The 22,250-nt window shown below is 45.3% G+C and overlaps 1 protein-coding gene across 13 annotated transcripts in view; it reads right to left on the minus strand.

Moving 5' to 3' along the window:
* Positions 1-22,250, minus strand: part of Cux1 (cut like homeobox 1) — a 318,232-nt gene that overhangs the window by 168,384 nt on the left and 127,598 nt on the right. The window lies entirely within an intron of this gene.

Here is a 22,250-nt window from a genome sequence, read left to right on the forward strand (position 1 = left end):
CCAGGAATCCTCCCATCTATGTCCACTGAGCTCAGGGACTGCAGGCATGAACTGCCACAGCCAACTTTTTACTACGAATTCCAGAGACACAATTCAGATTCTCATGCTTGCATGGCAAGCACTTTACCAACTGAACCATCTCCTCAGCCTCCAGGTGTGAGGTTCTTGATACTTCGATTACAGAGTTCAAGTTAAAGAGAGGTTGGTGGAAAGGGAAGTTTCCCTTTGTCCCAGGATGCAGAACCCTTCACCTTTCATCTCATCATCTGAAGGTGAATGGCATGGCTATTGACGGGGTTTCAAGCTTTCTGCTGCTTTTATAGATGAACACATACCCTTTCCAGTCTCTGTGAGATGGAGGAGTGGTTTTAAATGCATTTAAACTGGGGTGTTAAATAAAAAATCTCTCCATACAACAGCATCCAGTATGGCCTGGCAGCATCTCAGAGAATTTAGTTCACAGATTTGCAAAAATTCCATTAGCTTTAATTATTTATCAGCAGTCGAGTTAGATTACGGTTCTTGACCTATTTTCACAGTGGATGGGCCACACAGCAATGGAATAGATGAATAGTCTTTTTCCTAAACTGAAATAATAGAAACCTACTTTAAAGAAAGAATGAAAACCCAAACATGTAATTACCATGATGCAGACCCTGCCACATTGCCTTTGTCTGGGGATAAAATGTACATCTTTGTGAGGTTTTGGTTATTAAATAAGATTATCTTGAAAAGGAGACACTCACTCATGCTATAATTTCTTTCCATTTAAATTTCTTTGCTCCATTTAAAGCATCCTGTGTCCTGGTAGAACGTCTTGAATGTGACTGAGGTGCCTACAGCACTATCCAACAACACTGGGTGATGGCAGGGCCAGCTTCCTAGAGCCGAATAGTGACTGGAGAAGGTGTGGGCTCTAGTGGGTAAGTGGTAAAAGTCAGCGAGGTACATAAAGGGCAGTGACACTGAGTTCCCGAGTAACAACAGCATTGCCACACACCCTGCCTGAAGATCTGGGAGATCAAGGAGAAGGGGATGGTTCCAGATGAACATGGGTCACACTGCACCAGAATGACTGATGGGTGCATGGCAGCTGCTTGGCAGATTGCAGAGTCTAAGCATTGGGAGCCAAAGGTTTGCTTAGCTCCACGCTTCTCAACTTTGTGGGTTGTGACGCTTTGGACAAACCTCTATCTCCAGAAATATTTACATTACAATTTATAACAGTAGCAAAATTATATTAATGAAGTAGCAACAAAAATAATGTTATGGCTAGGAGATCACCACACCATGAGGAATTGTATTAAAGGTCACAGCATTAGAAAGGTTGAGAACCAGTGGCTTAGGGAGTATCTGGAGAATCCTGGCATCCTCAAGACCTTATAGTAAGTCCAATAGGCTGAAACTACTTGCTATTTTGCCATTTCTGCACATTTTCTCCAAAGCAGAGAGATTCCTTGAAGCTTTAATATCCATATTCCAATGCTGTTAAAAACGTTTATATTCATCTCTAGTATGGCCAGCACTGACAGAACTTTCCCTCCCTCCATCCCTCTTTTTAAAGACAGTATCTTGATAAGGCTCATGCAAGACTCAAGCACACTATTTAAGTGAAGATGACTTGGAACTCCTGATCCTCTTGTCTCCCAGTCTTCTTGTGCTTGACTAGAATCCCCCTAGTTAAGCACTACGGGCAAGACTCGGCCAAAGAACTGCTTTGTAGTATTGCCAGAGCCTTGGGTTCAATCCTTAACGATCTCAAAAACAAACAAACAAACGTTTATATAACTTAAAGTCAGATCTTCAATATGTTCTGTGCAGATCTGGTCTCCATTTCAACTGCTTACTTATCTGAAAGCCTGACCCCAATTTTACCCCCCATTTCTCGTGGGTCATGCTTTATAAAAAAAAAAAAAAGGAAGAGGTACAGGGAAGGTGTTCCTTTGTCTCAACTTAATCACAAACACATACTGTTTATTAATATTTAGTAGCTTCACAGAGCTGCTCAGGAGTAATTAATAATAAAAGATGAGCAAATCTACTTGTAGACACAATGCTTACTGAACACGATCAAAAGGAGGCTGGATCCTACCCAGGTGCCTAGTGGCCCATGTGTAAGCAGCAGGTCCATAGAGATGGAATCTAAACGAGGTCTGTTTGCACATGGCTCCCCTCGTTCTCCTCCTAGTCTCATTTCTTATGGAAAATAACACAGAGCCAGCTACTGGCACAGGAAACGCAGACTACAATTTCTTAATTTCTAGATGGAATTCTTTATGCTACATGGATGGCCTACAAAATGTCTGATGAAGCAGGCAACTAAGGAATGGAAATCTTTGAGAGCAGCTTTTCAAACCACGTAAAGAGGCTCTGAAGTGTCCCAAGGATGCCTGCACAAAGCAGGGGAGGTGAAACAAAGTCTTCAGGGCAGAATGAAGCATCCTGACCCTGGTCCTCACCTGAGTGACCAGTGTCAGGCAAGGAGCTGACGTTTACCATGGTAGGCAAGGGTGGAGAGAAAAGGCACATTGTAGGACATTCTAATGTTCAATCTCCAAAAGATATCTGATCCACTGACCTCCTTATGCACTGGTCTGAAGTAGTTGCCTCTCATTATCCATTGGGGATTGGCTTCAACCCTTCACCTATCTTATATATCCGTGGACACTGAAGTTCCTTACACAAAATGGCACAGTACTTACACAGAACTGGCTTGTATATATCCACACAGATTAAATTCACTAGTCTGTTTAGTCAAGGTTCGGGGGATAAAACTCAGAACCTCTACTAGACAAGTTCTCTACCACCATGTCCCCAGCTTTCACTGAGAGTGGAGGCCACTGCTCTTCCTGTGGCTGTACACCAGCCTCAGGCCTGAATCATCTCCAGATGACTTGTAATATTTGCCACAGTAACAGTGCTATGTATCTAGCTGCTATAACTGTATCATTTAGGGAATAATCATAGCAGAAATCTTTGCACATTCAATACAGATGAGACTTTTAGCCTCAATATTTTCAACCCATGTCTGATTACCTATTTATGGAGAATTTGAAGGCATGGGGGTGTCAACTACTTAAAGAGCCATTTAAAAAGCATTAAGAAAAATGTAACACTTAACAGAGAAAATTATTTTAAAATACTTTGAACACAGGGTGTAGTGGTGCATGCTATAAACCCAGAAACTTGGGAGAGTGAATTGGGAGAATCATCTAAACAAGCCTGAGCTCCCTAGAGAAACTGGCTCAAAGGGTGTGGGGATGTGGGACAAATAAACAAACAAAAACAACAACAAAAAACCAGTCAAATACTTTAGGAATTCCTCTTGCTACCTCTTCCATGCCTCTTAAGTAAGAGTAGGCTTCAGGCAGCCTTGAGATTCACTCTTGAATATTGGGCCTGGCGTCTGTGCAGTCACTCAGTAGAAGGCTTCAGTCTGCTGTCCAGAGCCGCCTGACTGGCTGGATGAGTCATACAGAATTTCATAGATCTCAAAAGCAGCTGCCCAGACTTTTCTGTTATTACCATATACAGCTAATATAGATCCATTTATCTCCAGCCATTGTTGAATGGAGTTTTAGCAATTCCATACCTATCATCTCTCTTGAGAATTTCTCCAACTACAACTCTGGCAAAAAGACTATACACCCAATCAGCCACAGGACCTAAAACCATAACCCTGGGCTACAAAATGTTTGCATGGCTAAGTATTTGAATAAGGTCAAAGTACAGGCTAACTTTACATTCCGACAACATCAAAAGAGAATTGCACAGGGCAATAAGGATTCCAAAACAATTTCACCTGAGTAGTGCTTCCCCCACCCCCAACCCTGCATTTTGTACTACATACTCGGGAATGGTCTGAAAAAATTGTGGTAGGTTGGAATTGATTTCGACATAGTCCCTATAAGTGATGGAAATATTGTAAAGTTCTGACAAGCTGGCAGAGTGCTTTCCTAGCATGATGATGCCCTGTGTCCACTTCGCAGCAGTACATAAACCTAACATGCTGCCAACTCCTAGAATCTCAGCACTGAGGAGGTAGAAGCTGGAGGACTAAGAATTCACCAGTTCAAAGGAAGCCAGCCTAGGGTACTGGAGACCTTGTCTGAGCAAAAGAACAATTTAAATAACAAAACACCCCCTCCCGAACTAATCAACCTACCAGACAAAAATGATTAGCTAAGAAAAATGGTCCATTCATGTACTCAGTCAATTTCTATGGAGTCAAAGCTTACAGACAAGCAAAGAAATATAAACCTCCAGGTCTGTCTCCACTTTCCAGCAGATGGGAGAACAGACACCACCCATACTTGGGGTGACTAGCAGCTGACTCTTCATGACCCTAATGTGCCTCCTGGAAGTTCAACCATAGAAGGCTTCTCCCATATAGAAAATAGAAAATAGAAAATTCTTAGATACAACCTTTAAAAGATAAAAAAAACAAAAACAAAAACAAAACAAAACAAAACAAAACAAAAAACCTACAAAAAGCAGCTATAAACAGCCATGATACAGAAGTCCACACCCTGGGAATCTAGACATTTACTCTGAGGTGCAGCTATCTAAGTCCAGCTAGGGTCCCTGAGATGCAAGTAAAAATGTACTATGGCTTGGTTAGCATGGTGGTGCATACCTATCATCCCACCACTCAGTAGGTTGAGGCAGGAGGATCATAAGTTTGAAGGCAGTGTGATCTACAGTGCTGAAAGACAGAGTCATCTGGTTATGACATGCAATTCCATCTTGTCATCAGAGTGGCTAAGATGCACACATGAGACTCCCAAGACTCGGCACATTGTGGTGGAGTATAGCTCAGTTGGTAGAGTACTTGCCTAGTATGCAGGAGGCTCTAGGTTTCATCTCCAGAACTGTATAAACCAGGATGCTGGCTTACAGGACTGTAATCCCAACACTCCAGAGGTGGAAGGAGGGATACAAGGTCAGGGTCATCTTTGGACTTAACCAATTTCTGGCCACCTTGGGCTACATAAAAGAAACCCCAGATCAAAACAAGATGAGCTCACCCTCAAAGAAGGAGTGGAAGGAGCATCACCAGGACCCTCCCCTGAGACTCCAGTCACTCTTTCTTTGCTGTGGCCCAGCCCCAGCTCGATGTGTTTCATCCCAGCTTCCAGTCATGACACTTTTCCAGACAGAAATTTCCAGGGGATGAGGGGACATGCTAGCCTGTGGTCAGAAAGGGCACATTCAGGGGCTGGAGGAGTAGCTCAGTCAGTGCAGTGTTTGCCCTCAATATCATCCTCAGTGCTGCATAAACTGGGCAGAGTGGGACACACCTGCAACCTCAGCAAGCAGGAGGAGAGGCGGGAAGATCAGAAGTCCAAGATTATCTGAGTTACACAATGACTTTGAGGCCCACTTGGAATATGTGAGACCCTGTCACTAAAAGAGGGGCAGAGCAGTGAGCTGGCTCAGTGGATAAAAGTGCTTACCGCTAAGTCTGACCTCCTGAGCGCAATCCCTGGAACTCATGAGTCAGAAAGAGACAGCTGATCCTGCAAGCTGCCCTCTGCACACTTTTTTTTTAAAGCGGGTGCTAGAAATCAAACTCAAGCCTCATGCTTGCACAGTAAGCATGCTTACCCACAGGGCTACCTCTTCAGGCTCATACAATTTAATTTGGAGAGTCATACACATGAAGAATCATTAGCTGGTAGGCAAAGCTCTCCACCAGGTAGCCCTGATGTGAAGAAGCAGGAAAGACTGCCTGGAGGGGAAAGACACTGTGTAGCACTTGGGGTTGAAGAAGAGGCCTGGTGGGGCGGAGAGAGTAAAGTGCTTGCCTCGCAAGAGTGAGAACCTGAATTCAATCCCCAGAACTCATAAGAAAAAAACAAGTTTTGTGGGCAGCTAATCTGAAACTACCAGGCCAATGAGGAACTATGTCTTAAACGAATGATGGGAAGAAGTGGCACCTAAGGTTGACCTCTGACCCTACATATTCATATACATGTGCACAACTACCTGCATACATCACACACACACACAATGAAGCCATACTTGGAGGTCAGAACAACAGTGGTTCTGAGAGGATCAGAGGGCGATTGTGAGACGAAGGTGAACACAAACTCGCTGTCGCGCTGTGACGGGTGGGTTTCACGAACTCACAAGGCTTCTGCTCAGAAACCCCTCGAAGCAGGAGAGGAAAAGGTTTGGGGCAGGGTGAGCGGATCTGCAGAACGGTACCCGTAACTAACAGGAGATGGTCCACCCTGGGTCGGTAAGCTCCGCTGAGCCAGCTAAACCCAGCTGGCTTCTGGTATTTTTATGGTCCATGAGCTAAGAATGGTTTTTACACTTTTAAATGGTTACATTTAAAATGGTTATGTAAGTGCCTACATAATATCCTGATTTTGCCTTTTACCCAGCCAGGTCTAAAATATTTAATGCCATACCCTTTCAAGAGAAAGTTTGTGGTCAGGCTTGGTGGTAGTGGGCCTGTCGTGCCAGCTGCTTGGGAGGCTAAGACAGAAAGAGCAGAAGTTCAAGGCCAGCCTGAGCAGCTTGATGAGACCCTGTCTTCAAAAAAAGAAAAAAAATATATAATAAGACTGAAGAAGATGGCATAGATCTGAGCACTTGCCCAGACTCCCCAGTGAGTAGTAGCTCAGCAGCAGAGTGCCTGTGGGATAGGGATAATGTTTCAATCCAACCACACACAGAAGTTGTGGACCTCTGCACTATCTATCCCCTTGGCCATTTCTGTTTCTGCTTGTCCCACCTTCTCCCACAAGGTAAACTTGTGAGAAGGATTTAACTTAGCCATGGAATTAGTCAAACTTTGGGATCCAGATGCGCGTATGTCCTGTGAATGTCCAACACCCACCATAATCTTCTTGTGTAAATCCAGCAGGCATAACTCTCAACCAGAGTGAGACCCAACCCCCCAAGACTTCCCAGAAACAACGGTGAATGAGAGGCTGTTGTGAACATCAAAGGAGACCTGGCACATGAATAGGTCTGTGTGAGCTCAGAATGCTTCTGGAATAAAAATTTACTCGTGGTCATTTATGAGCTGGTTTATCACCAACATCTATGCTCTGTTCTCATAAATGCTGCAGTGTCTAAGACATATAGCACGTGGGATGGCAGGGCAGGAATCTGCTGAACTGCCAAAGATGCGACCTGGGCATTCTGCTCTGTCCCTCGTAACCCAGTCTCATCAACAGGTCGGGGGCACCTCTGTTAGGCCAGTTGCACTTCACTAATAAGCCCATGTGCATGGTGGAGGAAGAAAGATGTCAAACTTATGCTGAAAATGAGCCCATGGAAAACCACACTCCAATCTGCATTCTACTATGGAAAAACCATCCCAACCACATCCAGATATGGAGGAAGAGGGGTGGGGGTGAGGGGCAAGGGAGTAAGCTGTATTTTGTGGGAAACCTAGAATGTTCGACATCTTGTATCACATGGAAACTGAAACTCAAAAAGTATTTCAAGAAATAGGCATGCTGAATCTTACACTCACTCCTAGAGAAGGGCTACAAGTCAACCTTCATGAAAGCATCACCTTGGTGCCCTTGCAGCCTCAGGGCCCTGGCCACACACACCAGTGAGACCCACACTCATTCTATATTTAAGTGCCAGGCTGCCACCAGAAGTCTACCTACCCAGGGGGCATACAGGCTCTGACTCCAGTGTAAAAGCTTCTTTTATCTGTGAGCTCAGGCTAGGCTGGGATACCCTGATTCCAAGAAGCTTTCCTGCCTTCTTGGAAGCCAGCTCTACAAGGTGATGTCTGTAAGGTTTTTTTGAGACAGGGTCTTACTGGCCTGGAGCTTTTAGATTGTGCTGTGTTGGTTGGCCAGTGAGCCACAGCAATCTACCTCTGCTTCCAACTCTTCCTCTTCCTCCTCCTCCTCCTCCTCCCCCTCCTCCATGCTAGGATTACAAGCATGTCATTATCCAATGACACAACTAGAGCAAGAATTGTGGGTCTCAAGTTTCACTAACATTTCAGTGCAAGTGGCTAACAAGCAGGGAAACACTTTGGAGCAGGTGAGTCTTGCTGCTTTGAGTCAGCCTGCAGTGACTATCAGGAATGTACTCATGAGTATCTATTGTGTGCTTTGTATGCATACAGCCAAGAAGTTACATAACTCCTCCCCCCTCCTTTCTTTCTGAACCAGGGTCTTGTTATATAGGCAGGCTGGCATCAAATGTACAATCTTCCTCCTATAGCCTCTGAGTGCTGGGATTCCAGGAATGGTATCACACCTGGATGGTCCTGGCCTCTTGAAGGTGAAGTTCTGCTGGGAGGACAAACATGAACATCAAACTGACTGCACAGCAAGACAGCTGCAGGAGCCCATGAAAGGTGGGTACAAAAGCATGGGCTGCCAAGTGACCATTTGCATGAGGCCACCTTCTTGCCCAGGCAGAAGAATTTCCTTTTGGAATTCCAGAGCACCTAGCATAGTCATTTATCACCCGAGACAATTGCTTTACAGGACAGAGAGCCCTAACACTGGGGCCAGGCCACCCTACAATTGCTATTCCTTAGTGTAGCCTAGAGCTTACAGGACTCACTTGATTGAAGTGTTTATTCAGTGATCTAAAGGGTAGAGAGGGATCATTTCCACACCCACCCTTGCCCCTCACTCACTTACAACTAAATAAACAAGAGTGACTCAGTTAAAAGGCAAATAACGCAAACATTAAACATGACTGTATTCAAGCTAGAGAGGAAGGCCAGATAGCCTGGGGCTTCACTAAAGCTCAAATGAAGGCCAAGCTGAAGGTCACTGCTAGCTCCTGTGGTGGCACAGATCTAACTGTGGGTGGGTATCTTAATAATTTTCAGGAGACTTGAAGCTACCAGGTGGTGGCGGCTAAAGGACAGTGGGTCCAGGCACGAGGAAACTGTCTCTAGTCAAGTGTAACACATACCTATAATCCGAGCACCCAGGAGGCTGCTAGTTCAATGCTAGCCTGGCTACAGAGTGATGAAGTGCTGGGGGCATGGCTCAGCTGGAGAGAACTTGCCTAGCATGCACAAGACCCTGGGTTCTATCAACAGCCCAGCAGATAGAATAAATTAAAGAAGAAAGAAGGCGCTCTCCGTCAAAGGCATAGACTAGGGAAACACTTGGAAGTGCTTTTGCTGACAAGTTGCCCGGGAGAGCCACTGCCGACAGAGGCCGGTTTCTATTTTAGGCTAACATCGGGAAATAAGCTGAAGACACATGCGCCTCAATTCAGGGCAGCTGCTTTCCCAAACAGCTCAAAATAGGAACTCTCTACAACACACATGCATTGGCACGCACACGAGTGTGTCCATCGCCACACACCAGCAGGACCAGAGCTGGCACAAAGGATTTCATTTTCTTACAGAGCCTGACAATTCCAAAACTCATGCACTTTAAAATCAGATCAATTCCACACAGTTGTTAGTAATCCTGAACCAGGCTGCCTGCCACTCTTCCTGGTGCTGTACATGTCGCCTGGGGGAAGTTTAATCTTGGAGGCAATTGGACCACAAGTGGCCCTGCCTCCAATGAACAGGTCATACTCTGTCAATTTGTCACCAGCTTCAGCACAGCAGAAAACCTGTTCCCATAGCCTGTTGGTAGGGTGCTCTGTCTGCTGCAGCAGCGGCAATCCAGATGTGGCTGAAGTAAGTCCAAAGAGGCATGGTGCCACGGAATTGAGATTTCAGGCAATCCCACAGTACTTGAATTTATGAAGTTTAAAGGACTAGGCTTCTGCCTAGCAGGAGGCTGGAGCCAAAACGGAGGTCCTGCTACAGGAGACAGTGTAAGCTGGGTAATGAGCAGTCTCTGGTGGCTGCCTTTTCTAGTCCCTCACCATCAGAGTGCCTGGCCTTGTGCTGGAGTAAGGCCAGTAGATGTTCAGTGCAGGGACTCTGGGTGAGGCCGGATTTCATGGCCGGTGGAGCCTTACAGACCTTTTCCGGGCATCCCCCAGTGGTGAAGCCTGAGGCCCCAGAGGAAACACACTTCAAAGTCCAGCCGTGAACCTAGGAGGTCAGCATCCTCTCTTTCTCTCTCATGCCCTTGACATAAAAAGTTGGCCCTGATGAAGAGGGAAGAAGAAAGCCAGACCCTGGTAGTCAGCAGGAGGAAATGGCTTCTTGACTACTCTCTGGTATGAATTGGGGCATGGGAGGGTGGGGTCTGGCCTGGTTCCAAAGAACCTATCTTTTGTGCCAGTGCTGGACTCAACTTCAGGAGGCCCAAAGCCTCCCTTTTCTTCCTTCCAGAAGCTCTGTGAAGCTCAGGGGTGGAAATGGGAAATGAGGGTGACAGGTGCTTTTCAAGAAGTCCTGGCAAAGCCATGGCTACGAGTGTGTCCTGTGCTGGGGAAGATACCCTCAGTCCCCTGTTTTGGGACATATACCATGAGTGCTTTATAACAGGCAGTTCCCAAGAATTATGTAAAGATTGTTTTGTGTGTGTGTGTGGGGGGGGGGGGGGTGGAGTCCATGTGGCAAGAATAAAGAATCCAGAATGAAATGGAATGTAAAAAAGTAAGGAGTGGCCCAGCAACCTAGGTGAATTGACCAGCCCTGGGGTGGGAGGAGCCACAAACCACCAACCCTAACAATCCCCATAACCATCCACTGCCTGGCTTCAAGTTCTCAAATGCCCTCTAAAGATGAAACCAAGGCCTTAAGAAAAACATTCTCAGAAGAGAGGGATCAAGCAGGTTCCTGAAGGCAGCAACAGAGGGAGCCCAAGCCTTCAATCCAGATCACATACAGGTGTCTGGCAGAGAAACTGGCTTGTCTTGGTTACTAGAAGATGTGTAGAAGGCTGGCCAAGAAACAAGTGTGTGTGTGTGTGTGTGTTTGAGTGAGTGTGTGTGTGAGTGTGTGTGTGTGTGTGTGTGTGTGAGAGAGAGAGAGAGAGAGAGAGAGAGAGAGAGAGAGAATATCAGAGGAGGAGGAAGAGGAGGAGGAGGAGAAGCTCAGGGCTACACACACAGCACTATAATGAAGGGGAAGTTGGAGAAGACAACAGCTTCCCAGGAAGGGTGACAGTGACTCAAGGATAGCTTGAGGGTGACTGACCCTGCACGACAGACACAGTGAGGAAATGGTGGCTAAGGTCAGGTGGAAGGAGTAGGGAGTGGGTGAACATAAGGAAAACAACAGGCAGTGCAAGCCACTGCCGAGAAGCGATGACACTAGTGTGGGCCACATAGCTAGGGACAGAGGAGTGGTGGTCAGTTTGCAAGAAGTGTTTAGAAGGATACATACAGCAGTTGCACTGCTTGCTTTAAGAGTTCTGTGACCTTCTATGGACTGAAAAGGCAAATATTCCCCCTTGGGGAGCTCAGGGCCACCCCAATATAATGAGCCATATTCTCTCCACAGGCCACCTTCACTGTATGCTTACAATTGCATTCTTGGGACCCATTACCAAAAACAAAATTAAGGAACAAGGCTTTCTTTTAACAAAGGCAAAGCTGAGGCCAGAAAGGTGACGCCTTTCCTAGGCCACTCAGCTATCCACTCTAGAGCTGGTGGTGGCCATGGCATTCCTTAGAACACTTAAAAGTTCCCTGAATCTTTAAAAAGTTGGGCTGGGAATGATGGGTCAGTCAGTGGTAAGTACTTTGTTGTGAAAGCACGACGACCTGCTTGATCCGCCCGACCCAGGTAAACAAGCTGGGTATAGCAGCACATGCTTATAATATCAGCATTAGGGAGGTGGACACAGGAGGATGCCTGGGACTCACTGGCTAGTCAGCCTAGCCTCATCAGTGAGTTCCAGACCAGTGACTAACCATGTCTCAAAAATCAAAGAGCACATGAGAAATGACAACTCATTATTGGGATTTGGGCATAAGGTTATAAGGTTATAAGGTTCACCAAGAGATAAGCACCAAGTCGGATGCTGCTCAAACTCTCATATAAAATGGCACAATGTTTATATATGGCCTCCAAGCGTCTCTAGATGACCTAGTCCGTGCTGTCACACTGCTTTATCCACATGAATTCAATGGAAGGACTGCATTCTGGACATTCATATCTTGCTTTCTGAAACCTTCGGGACTTTTTCTTCCCCAAAATGTCTAGTCTATTGTGGGCTTGGAATCTGAGGAAGTAAAAGCTGCAGATACTGATTTTGCTCAGTGCTCACTGTTTTCTGATGGTATGAAACTGTCATGAACTGGTCTGGGAGACGGCTCTGTGGATGAAGTACTCGCTGAGCAAGCCTAACAACCTGAGTTTGCATACCCAGAACCCATGAAAACTCTATGCCCAGTAGCATCTGCAGTCTAGCGTTCCTATGAGGAAGGCTGGGACAGCAGAATCTGAGGAAGCTAGTAGGCCACTTAGAGCAACAAAAGAGACTTTGTCTCAAAAAGATGTAAGTTGAAAGGCATGGATTGGCACCTGAGGTGGTTCTCTTACCATCACATATGTGCTGTGGCACTCATACATATATGAGGATACACACACACACACACACACACACACACACACACACACGCGTGTGTGTGTGTGTGTATATGACTTTTTGAAAATTACCATAAACCAAAAGTCTCTTGAATTAAAACAAATTAAAAAAAAAAAAAGTCCCAAGTTTAACCCCTGTTAACAGTTTGGTGTATTTTCTTCCAGAAACAGCTAGAAGAACATGGCTTAGATCATTAGTATCTGGGTTCAGCTCTATATCATTGAGGTCTAAGTCAATGCCCCTTTATGAAACATATGGCCAAGAAAGAAACATATTCCTATTCTGACAAACATGCACTGAATCCCCTTCTGGGCACTGGACACTCAAGCAGGATGCTCAAAGTCCCTGGAGAACTCAGCTAGTCTCATTGAGCAGCCTCAGCGAGCCTTGGGCAGGCATCTGCAGTGAGAGTACACACAATGTGGACTCACTGGGTGAGCTCCACATTGAGCTCCTTGAACTCTCACATCAAATGCCAGGTGTCAGTTTTAGGCTGGGGAGATGGTCCGATGGGTAAAACACTTGCTGCACAAGCATGAGAACCTAAGTAAAGCCCTGGTAAAAGATGTGTGTGGAAGCACCTGTCTGCTTCCCTAGCACAGGGAAGGGATGGGACAGGCAGATCCCTGGGGCTCCTGCACAGCCAGTCTATCTGAATCAGAGAGCCCCAGTTTCCGTAAGACTCTGTCTCAGCAAATAAGGGGGAGAGCTAGCAAGATGGCTCACTAGGTAATGGTACTTGCTGCCAATCCTGATAACCTGTGTTTAATCCTAAGAAACCACATGGTCTAGGGAGAGAACCAATTCCCTCAAACTGTCCTTTGAACCTCCACATGCTTGCCATGGCACACGTGCCCCTTCCCTCAAAGTTAAGTAAACATAATAGAGAAAAATGAAGTAGAAAGTGATAGAGGAAGATACCTGGTCAAGGCTGTGCTTTGAGACATTTTTTGCCATCTTTGTGGCAGAAGAGCATCCTCTGTGACAAATGGAGTGGATGTGTAACTCAGCACCTCCCTCATTTCCACCTGAGCTTCAAGCAGGCTCTGGCTAGGTGCACTGACACCCAGGCCTCATCCCTGGCCTGCCCTCTACGACCATAGCCACACTTACCTGCTACACATACCACAAATCTCAAATGTCAAGTCACTTGGTCCACATGGCAGAGTCCAGATGAGCCAAGTAGTATTTTGAAAATAATCAAAGAAAAGAACCCCCGCCCCAAATATACTGGTTTAAAAGTGAAATTGATGTTCTATGAAGCTCTGAATTCTAGCAAAACTTGGTCAACCAGACAACCAAAGTCTTGCTGAAATCCTTTGAGGCCACAGTGCCTGCCTACTCTGAGCTTGGCTTTCCTAGGCACAACATTCTAGACTATGGTATTCTAGAACACTTCAACAATGCAAGTGGGTAGAAGGAACCCATAAATGTCTTTTTCCTCATTGCTATTATTTTATTTAATTTGTATGAGTGTGTGTGCATGCACATTTGTGTAAATGCAGGCATAACATGCCATAGTATCCACATAGAGGTGGGAAGACAACCTCAGGTCAGCCCTCGCTTCCTACCTCCTTTAAGACAGGGCTTCCACTTGTTCACCACGGCATAGCCAGGCTAGGTGGCCCTCCCTGGGGCTTCCAGGGATTCTCCTGTCCCTGCCTCTCATCTCCCTGGAGAAGGGTTGGGATTAAACACCTGCAATGCTGCATCCAGCTTTGTGTAGAGGCTGGTGATTTGAAATAGGGTCCTTTTGTTTGCCTGGCAAGCATTTCAACCACTGCTGTATCTCCTAATGCTTCTGTCTGTCTGTCTGTCTCTGTCTCTCTCTTCTTTCTGTATAGTGTCATGATAATGTAAAACTAAACATACCACAACTCGAGTGTTACACAGAGGAATGTTTTCCCCTTCTGTTCCAGGCATAGAGCAAGGACCATGCACGGTATATGTGGTACTGGGGATGGAACCTGGGGCTTTGTGACATGTTAAGCAACAAGTCTACTAGCTAAGCTCAATCTCTGATTTTGTTTATAATTATCTTTGAAACATGATTCTGTCTGCAAAGACTTCAAATGACTCTTGTTCTTGGATTACTGCCCCCCATACTGTCCACGGAAGAAACTGAGTCACTATTGCCAAAAAACTATGTTCACAAAATGACTACACTCTACTGAACAGTAAGCAAACATCCTCCTATACAAGTTAGGTCAAAAGAGCCTTTCTCAGCCCACCTTCAGCAACCTCCACAAGCCCTTCAACATAAGTGCCCCGTACTCCCTGCTAGACAAAGATATGTCTGTCACCACTGGTCTCTGCATCCCATGCAGGCATGTCACTTGGTGAGGAGAGAAGCAGAGCTCTGGATTACAGTGGCAGAGGCACAGATGAGATGATGCATGGGAGCCCAGACTTGGACTTAGTACTGAATGGAGTCCAATGAAGCAATGGCACATGCGGAGGGTGGTGCTCGGGCTCAGTGAACATACAAGCCAGTTCAACAGCCTTAATTACTAATGGGAAAGGCCCCAGAAGGTGTCTGACCAAGAAGAGTCCATAGTTAAGACCCATTCTTCTTTTGTTAACTTGATAGATGCCAAGCTCCCTGGTTCAGCAGCAGCCCATGAGGCCTGGGCTCAGAGCTCATCCTCAGGTCCCTACTGAAGCCACTGAAGCACAGTTAGGGTAGGGCCTGGGTTGCTAAGGATGGCTCCAGCAGGCCTGAACAAGGGCCCTTGCCCCTCACCTTCTTGGGAGGAGTCAGGGAAGATTGAGTCCAGGCAAATAGCTGCTTGTTCTTTTAGGTGAGTCATGTGATGAGTAGCTTTTATTTTACCAACTGTACTAGAGCAGGACTTACTTTGCTAATGTTCTTATTTCGTCTCAAGAACAAACTCTTAGATAAACCACCACCACCCCTCTCTCCCTCTTCTTCCCTTCCTCTCTAGTATCTTATGTATCTAGCTAACGTCAGCCTCACTATGACAGACGATCTAGAGTTCCTGATCCTCCTGCACACTGGCTTTCCAGGCATGCACTAATGTTCACATCTGCTTTGGTTTCTGCAGTGCTGGGGCTCAAACCCAGGGCTTGCTCCCAGGCTTAGCACATGCTCTACCAAATGAGCCACATGCCCAGCCTGTGCAGTTTCAGTTATTCCTTCCAAATACTATCTAGGCCAGCTCTGAGCTCAAATTTGGTAGAAACTGCATCATTTGACTGTCATAAGAAGGAGGTTTCTGTTATCCACATTTATAGGCCCAGGAACTGAGGCTAGGGGTGTCCAGGGAACTATGCAAAGGTTGCTTCCCAGTCACTTGGCTCCAGAGTTCACAAACTGTCCACTGCAGTTCACCTACAAAGTGTATCATTGTGTTACTGTGTTTTTCTGCCTGTTCCGAAAGGGTGTCGAGTCTCATGGTGGGTGGAATCATACTAACTACTAACTACCATGACCTTGAACAGAATGTGGCTCCTGACAGAGCCTACTGGCAGGTACAGGCTGTATTTAGGCAAAGGCCGACAAACGTAACCCACCTCTACTTCTGTCTGACCTTAGCCTTAATCTTCATAGGACCTCTAGGGTCTGGCTGCATCTCCCTGGTCAGGACCCTTTCCTGGAGGACCTGTGTGTCTCCCCATCTTACAAAAGCAGGTCAGTTCAGAACTGAAGGTGAATGTATCTGAAAGCCACGGCTATAGACTGTATACACATAGCAATTTGTTACTGTGAAAAACCATCTGTTTCGTGGTATTACAATCCTCAGAGGGCAAATTATAGCTAGCGTTCAACATAAAACATCAATTTAAACCATCAACTATTCATAATTTCAATTCTTTATTGGAAACCAAGGACATAAATGTCAGGGAATAAAGCAATATTTCTTTTATTAACTGTTCCATTCATCTGGCTATTAAATAAAACCAGGGCCCCAATAAATGGCAGGAATCCTTGCCTGACAGCCACGCCAAATAGCTCTATAATTCTCAGATGCTCTAAAACAACGAAAATGGCGTTATTTGAAAAGTTCGAAACTTTAATATATAATAAAATTAAGATGGATGTGATCTTGAAACATTGGGAGGTGATGTACAGTGTCTTCATATTCAAATAGATTTCATCTTGTGTGTTTTTATTTTCTCTGGGGTTCATTTTGTACCTAGAACACACTGCTTTTATGAGCAGGCTTGGCAGGCACCAAGCCCTAGCTCCAGCATTTTCAACTGACATGTAGCTTTCCCAGGCTCAAACCACCTCCCCACTGCTCGCCCGGGCCTGTGTCATCAGGGAAGTGCATTTCTTAGAGTACAAGGATTTCAGGGCTTGGCCCTCTCAAGCCCTCTTAGGCTATTATATAAAAACAGCAGGATAAAAGGCTCCAAGCAGGTTCTTGAAGACAGTGGCTTAGCTTGTGTGTTTGTGTGTGTCCATATTTGTGTGGTGGACAGAAGACAACAAGAAGCATCTTTCTCAGCTATTGTCCACCTTAGTTTTGGAAACAAAGTCTCTCACTGAACTTGGAGCTCCATGATTCAGACAGACTATCTGGCAAGCAAACCTCAAGGACCCCTGTTGTCTGCCCCCCAGTACTGGGGTACAGGTACAGGCAGCAGCGTTCAGCTTTTCTTTTTCCTTTTAGTTGCATTCTAGCTTTTTTTTTTTTAAAAAAAAATTGTAATTTTTAAATTTGGAGATTATAATTACATCATTTCCCTCCTTCCCTTTTCTCCTTCCCACATCTCCTCCCATGTACCCCTCGGCCTCTTTTTAATTATTGTCACACACAAACTAGTAAAACATGACCAGGCCATACAGTGTTACTTGTGTGTATGTTTCCAGGCTGATCACTTGTTGCTTTTACATGGGTGGTAGGTCAGAAATGTGTCCTCATGCTTTGGTGGTCAGCACTTTGCCCACTCAGCTCTTTTCCCAGCCCCCACTTTTTTCTTTTATAATAAGTAACATGGATGTATGAAAAGGAAATTCACAAACCTCTGACGAGTATTAACAGAGCTCTTTGTGTGCCAGAAACCAAACTGGGACTTTTAAACGCACTGTCACATAATAACCCTTTGGGCAGATACAGCTAACAGATTCGGAAGCACGTTGGAGAAAGTTGTCCACTCATCTCATCCAGGCACACCTACGTGTTAGCTGACAGGGAAGCCAAGAAGGCCACTAGTCAGTCCCTAAACAATCAGTGGCTGTGGTTGGTGCAGAACTGTTAACCAGCAGAAGCAGCGGGATCAGGTGGCTAAAGCGTGGGAGGCACAGAGGGAAAGGACTCAGTTCCTCATCCCACCTGAGAGAGGAGACTGGCAAATGGGGCACAGGGGAGCCTGGGAGGGGCAATGCACCTGGCCTGAGTGTTTTGCTATGTTCTGTTTAGAGACTGGGTTTACTCTGTAGTCATGGCTGATCTCCTGCCTCTAACTCCTGGGTGCTGGGATTACAGGACTGGCAACTGTGTATTTACTTGCTTTGATTGGGATGTTAAATGTCCTTCAAGGCACGTGCTTTAAAGGCTTGGTAACCAGCTCTTGTGGGGTGGTAGGAACTGTAAGAGATGGAACCACTGGCATGGCTTTAGGTCATGTGGTATGGGAAAGAAAATGCCCTTGAAGGGGCTGATAGGATGCTGATTCTTGCTTTCTTTCTCAATTTCTGGCCATAAGGTGGCCAGTGTTTGTCCATCACAGATGCTCCAACCATGTTTCAACGTACTGCCACAGGCACAAAGCCATCTCTGAAATCTTTGAACCTGAGAGCTAAAACATACTTTTTCTCTTGGTATGTTCATTATCCTGGGTATCTGTTATAGTGATAGAGTGTTTACTTCCAAAAACCAAAATTCCCTTTTCCCCCCTTTATTTTTTAGAGCTTAATTTCTAAGACAGACATGGCCACCCTGTGAATAATTATTTAAAGAAGAACATTTCCAGCCGGGCGTGGTGGCGCACGCCTTTAATCCCAGCACTCGGGAGGAAGAGGCAGGTGGATTTCTGAGTTCGAGGCCAGCCTGGTCTACAAAGTGAGTTCCAGGACAGCCAAACCCTGTCTCAAAAAAACCAAAACCAAAACCAAAACCAAAAACAAACAAACAAAAACAAAAACAAAAGAACATTTCCGGGCTGGGAGCGTAGATCAATGGTTGAGAGCTTGCCTCGAATCTCCCAGTAAGAGGCTAGAGCATAGCTCAGTGGTGGAGAGGTTGCCTAGAATTCCTTAGTGAGATTAAGATAAGCTAGGCAAATGCAGGAAATGGCATTAGGGATATGAAGTTCAGCATGTGGTGGCAGCAGGGAGCCTGTAATGAGAATGTATCAGGAGGTACAGGGGAGACTGTAAAATCTGACTTACTACTGAAAGTTAAACTGGGCTATGTGATGAGGGCATGGGGGCTGAACACAGAACTAGTGTGGGGTGGCTTATGACAATAACAGCAGTATAGCAGGGAGACGATACATAATGCTAGACAGGCTTCTGGGAAGAAACAGGTCACATAAGACCTTTACCTTGAGTGGCTTGTGGGTGGTGACTTCATTTCCTGCAGGACCAGGCTAGGGAATGTGGTAGAGAGATCATATTTCTCTTTTTGAGTCCTGTGAAGTTTGAGTTGTCTCTTCAAGTCCAGATGTTGAATAGAGCAGGCAGTAGAAAACTAGGATTAATGTCAGTGCACATGTGGGTGGTGTTTAAAACTAACCGCTGCTGAATGCAATGGCAAAAGCCTGTAACCCCAGAATTTGGGAAACGGAGACAGGAAGACTGAAGGCCAGCCACAGCTACATAACAAGTTGGAGGTATTCATGAGACCTTGGTTTGTTTGTTTGTTTTTAAAAAAGCTAAATATATAAATATAAAATGGGTCGACAAAGTTGGATTGGAGACACTAAAGACAAGGACTCCTAGGTGCCAGAACAACAGTGAGGGCGGGGAAGGGGCAAGCACTGGCATGAGACCTTCCAGGATGGCAAAGAACAGCAAGGACCAGAAAGAAAAACAGGTCCTAGGGAGGAGGAGGAGTTGATCATGACAAGGAACTGCCTAGGACTTTATCCATTGACTGTGACCGCCATGCTCATCCTGCCTACCCTATGGAGGATGAGGCTAACAGGTCAGATTTCAACTAGATATCCAGTCATTAGCCCTTAGCCCTTACAGAGAGAAGAAGGTGTGTGTGTGTGTGTGTGTGTGTGTGTGTGTGTGTGTGTGTGTTCTGTCAATCTATACATGAATGCAGGTACCTGCAAAAGCCAGGAGTCAGGTCCTCTAAGGCAAGGTTACAGGCAGTTATGAGCTGCCTGATATGGGTGCTGGGTGTGATCTTAACCACTAAGCCATCTCTCCAGCCACCTTTCCCTGACTTTTAAAATTTCAGTGGGATGGCAGCAGGATTTTGGCATTTAAGGTGGTGACATAACTGCACATATGGAGAAGCTCTAGATTACTTTATTCAAGGCTGGGGAAATGGCTCAGTGAGTAACATGATTGCTGCGAAAGCATGAAGAGTAGAGTTCAATTCCCAGAACCCACACCAAGTGTAGTAGAGGCATACTCCTACTCCTCCCAGAGCCAGCTTGTTGGACACAGGAGGATCCCTGGGGTTCACTAGCCAGCCAGCCTAGCCTAACAGGCTATTTAAAAGTCAAGGAAAGAAAGGACTGATCCACTGTACAAACAATGAATTGCAGCTGAAAGCCCATGGGCTATATATAATGTCTTAAAGTGTCAACTTTGGGGGGGGGGGTGTCATTTCAAAATCCTTTCTGAATTTTCAAACAGTAGTCTGCATAGGCATGTTTTTTGAGCATATTTCTTACCTTTTAAAAATGTTTTAAAGAATCTTTGATTAAGAGAGGTTTTATTTCTGTGAAGCTGGGAACTGGACTTAAGGTGCTAAATGATGGCTCTACTACAGAGGTGGTACATTCTAGTTAGAATATTGCAAAGAATACTGTGTTGGAGCTAAAAAGTTATACACCTGTAAGCCCAGAGCTCCGGAGGTGGAGGCAGGTAGACCAGAACTTCAAGGATACCCTTGGCTACATACTGAATTTGAGGCTAGCATGGAATACACAAAACCCTGTCTCAAAAAAACAAAAACAAAAACAAAACAAAAACAAAAAAACAAAAAAAAAGCAAACAAAAGGAAGACCCACAAAACAGAAAATCAAACTAAATAATAAAAAAATAGAGTACTACTCAGCTATTAAAAATGATGAATTCATGAAATTCTTTGGCAAATGGATAGAACTAGAAAATATCATCCTGAGTGAGGTAACCCAATCGCAAAAGAACACAGGTATGCACTCACTGATAAGTGGATATGAGCCCAAAAGCTCCAAATAACCAAGATACAATTCACAGATCACATGAAGCTCAAAAAGAAGGATGGATGCTTTGGTCCTTCTTAGAATGAGAACAAAATACTCACAGGAGCAAATATGGAGATAAAGTATGGAACAGAGACTGAAGGAAAGGCCATCCAGAGACTGCCCCACCTGGGGATTCATCCCATATACAGTCACCAAACCCAGACATTATTGTGGATGCCAAAATGTGCATGCTGAAAGGAGCCTGATATGTCTGCCTCCTGAGAGGCCCTGCCAGAGCCTTACAAATACAGAGACGGATGCTCGCAGCCAACCATTGGATTGAGCATGGGGTCCCCAATAGAGGAATTAGAGAAAGGACCTAAGGAGTTGAAGGGAATTGCAACCCCACAGGAAGGACAACAATATCAACCAACCAGTCCCCCAGTAGCTCCCAGGGACTAAGCCATCAACAAAGGAGTATACATGGCTCCAGCTGTATATGTAGCAGAGGATGGCCTTGTCATGTATCAATGGGAAAAGAGGTCCTTGGTCCTATGAAGGCTTGATAGATGCACGAGTGTAGGGAAACTGAGGGCAGGGAGGTGGGAGTGGGTAGGTAGGTAGAGGAACACCCTCATAGAAGCAGGGGGAGGGAGGATGGAATAGGGGGTTTCCAGGGGTCGGGGGAGATCAGGAAAGGGGTTAACATTTGAAATGTAAATAAAGAAAATATCCAATAAAGAAATAAAAAAAAAAAAAAAACAATGCGTGCACTGAGGAAATTAGCTATTGATTTGAGGTAGGGGATAAATCCCTATACTTCGCACCGTACACTTAAAACTGTTGTCATATGAAAACCGCCGGTTCTACAGTGACTAACCCAGGTAGAAGGACAAGGTGACAAGGAGAATGCCATAGTCTTTAGAAACAAATGAACAACAAGACAAAGCAATAAACCCATCCAAAAAAACAAAGGGCCATTGGTACAAAACGATGTCACTGGGTCATAGTATTAGATGGTGCCTACCATACTGGTTTGTTTTTACATTGTGAGACATATCTTACTTTGTAGCCAAGGTTGGCCTCCAACTCATGACTATCCTCCTACCTTGGCATTTTGATTGCTGGGAGTACAGACATGAGCAACCATGCTGGACTCCACAAATTTACTCTTACTATAAAACTTAAGGAAATAAAGAGAGCCCAAATTCTCTCAGTCCCTGTTACCTGTCACCACCATAAGCTTCTCTCCTCTCTGTAACACAAAAGGAACTTTACTTAGACTCCATGACACTGTGCCTGGTGGAAATGGCCAACCTGTAATATATCTCCATCTATATTTAGGTTATAGAATTAGATCCCAGTTTAGTGAGCTTTCATCTCCTAACGTGGGATGTTTCCTGAGGCTGCCTGAATTAGATTTCCTACTCATTCGTTTCCTGAAAGCCAGGATTCAAAGGCCTTACTTCCTAGCTTCTT

The sequence above is a fragment of the Mus caroli genome, unplaced genomic scaffold (genome assembly GCF_978045245.1).
Source record: "Mus caroli unplaced genomic scaffold, Mus_caroli_1 scaffold_4, whole genome shotgun sequence".
NCBI classification, from domain to species: Eukaryota; Metazoa; Chordata; class Mammalia; order Rodentia; family Muridae; genus Mus; species Mus caroli.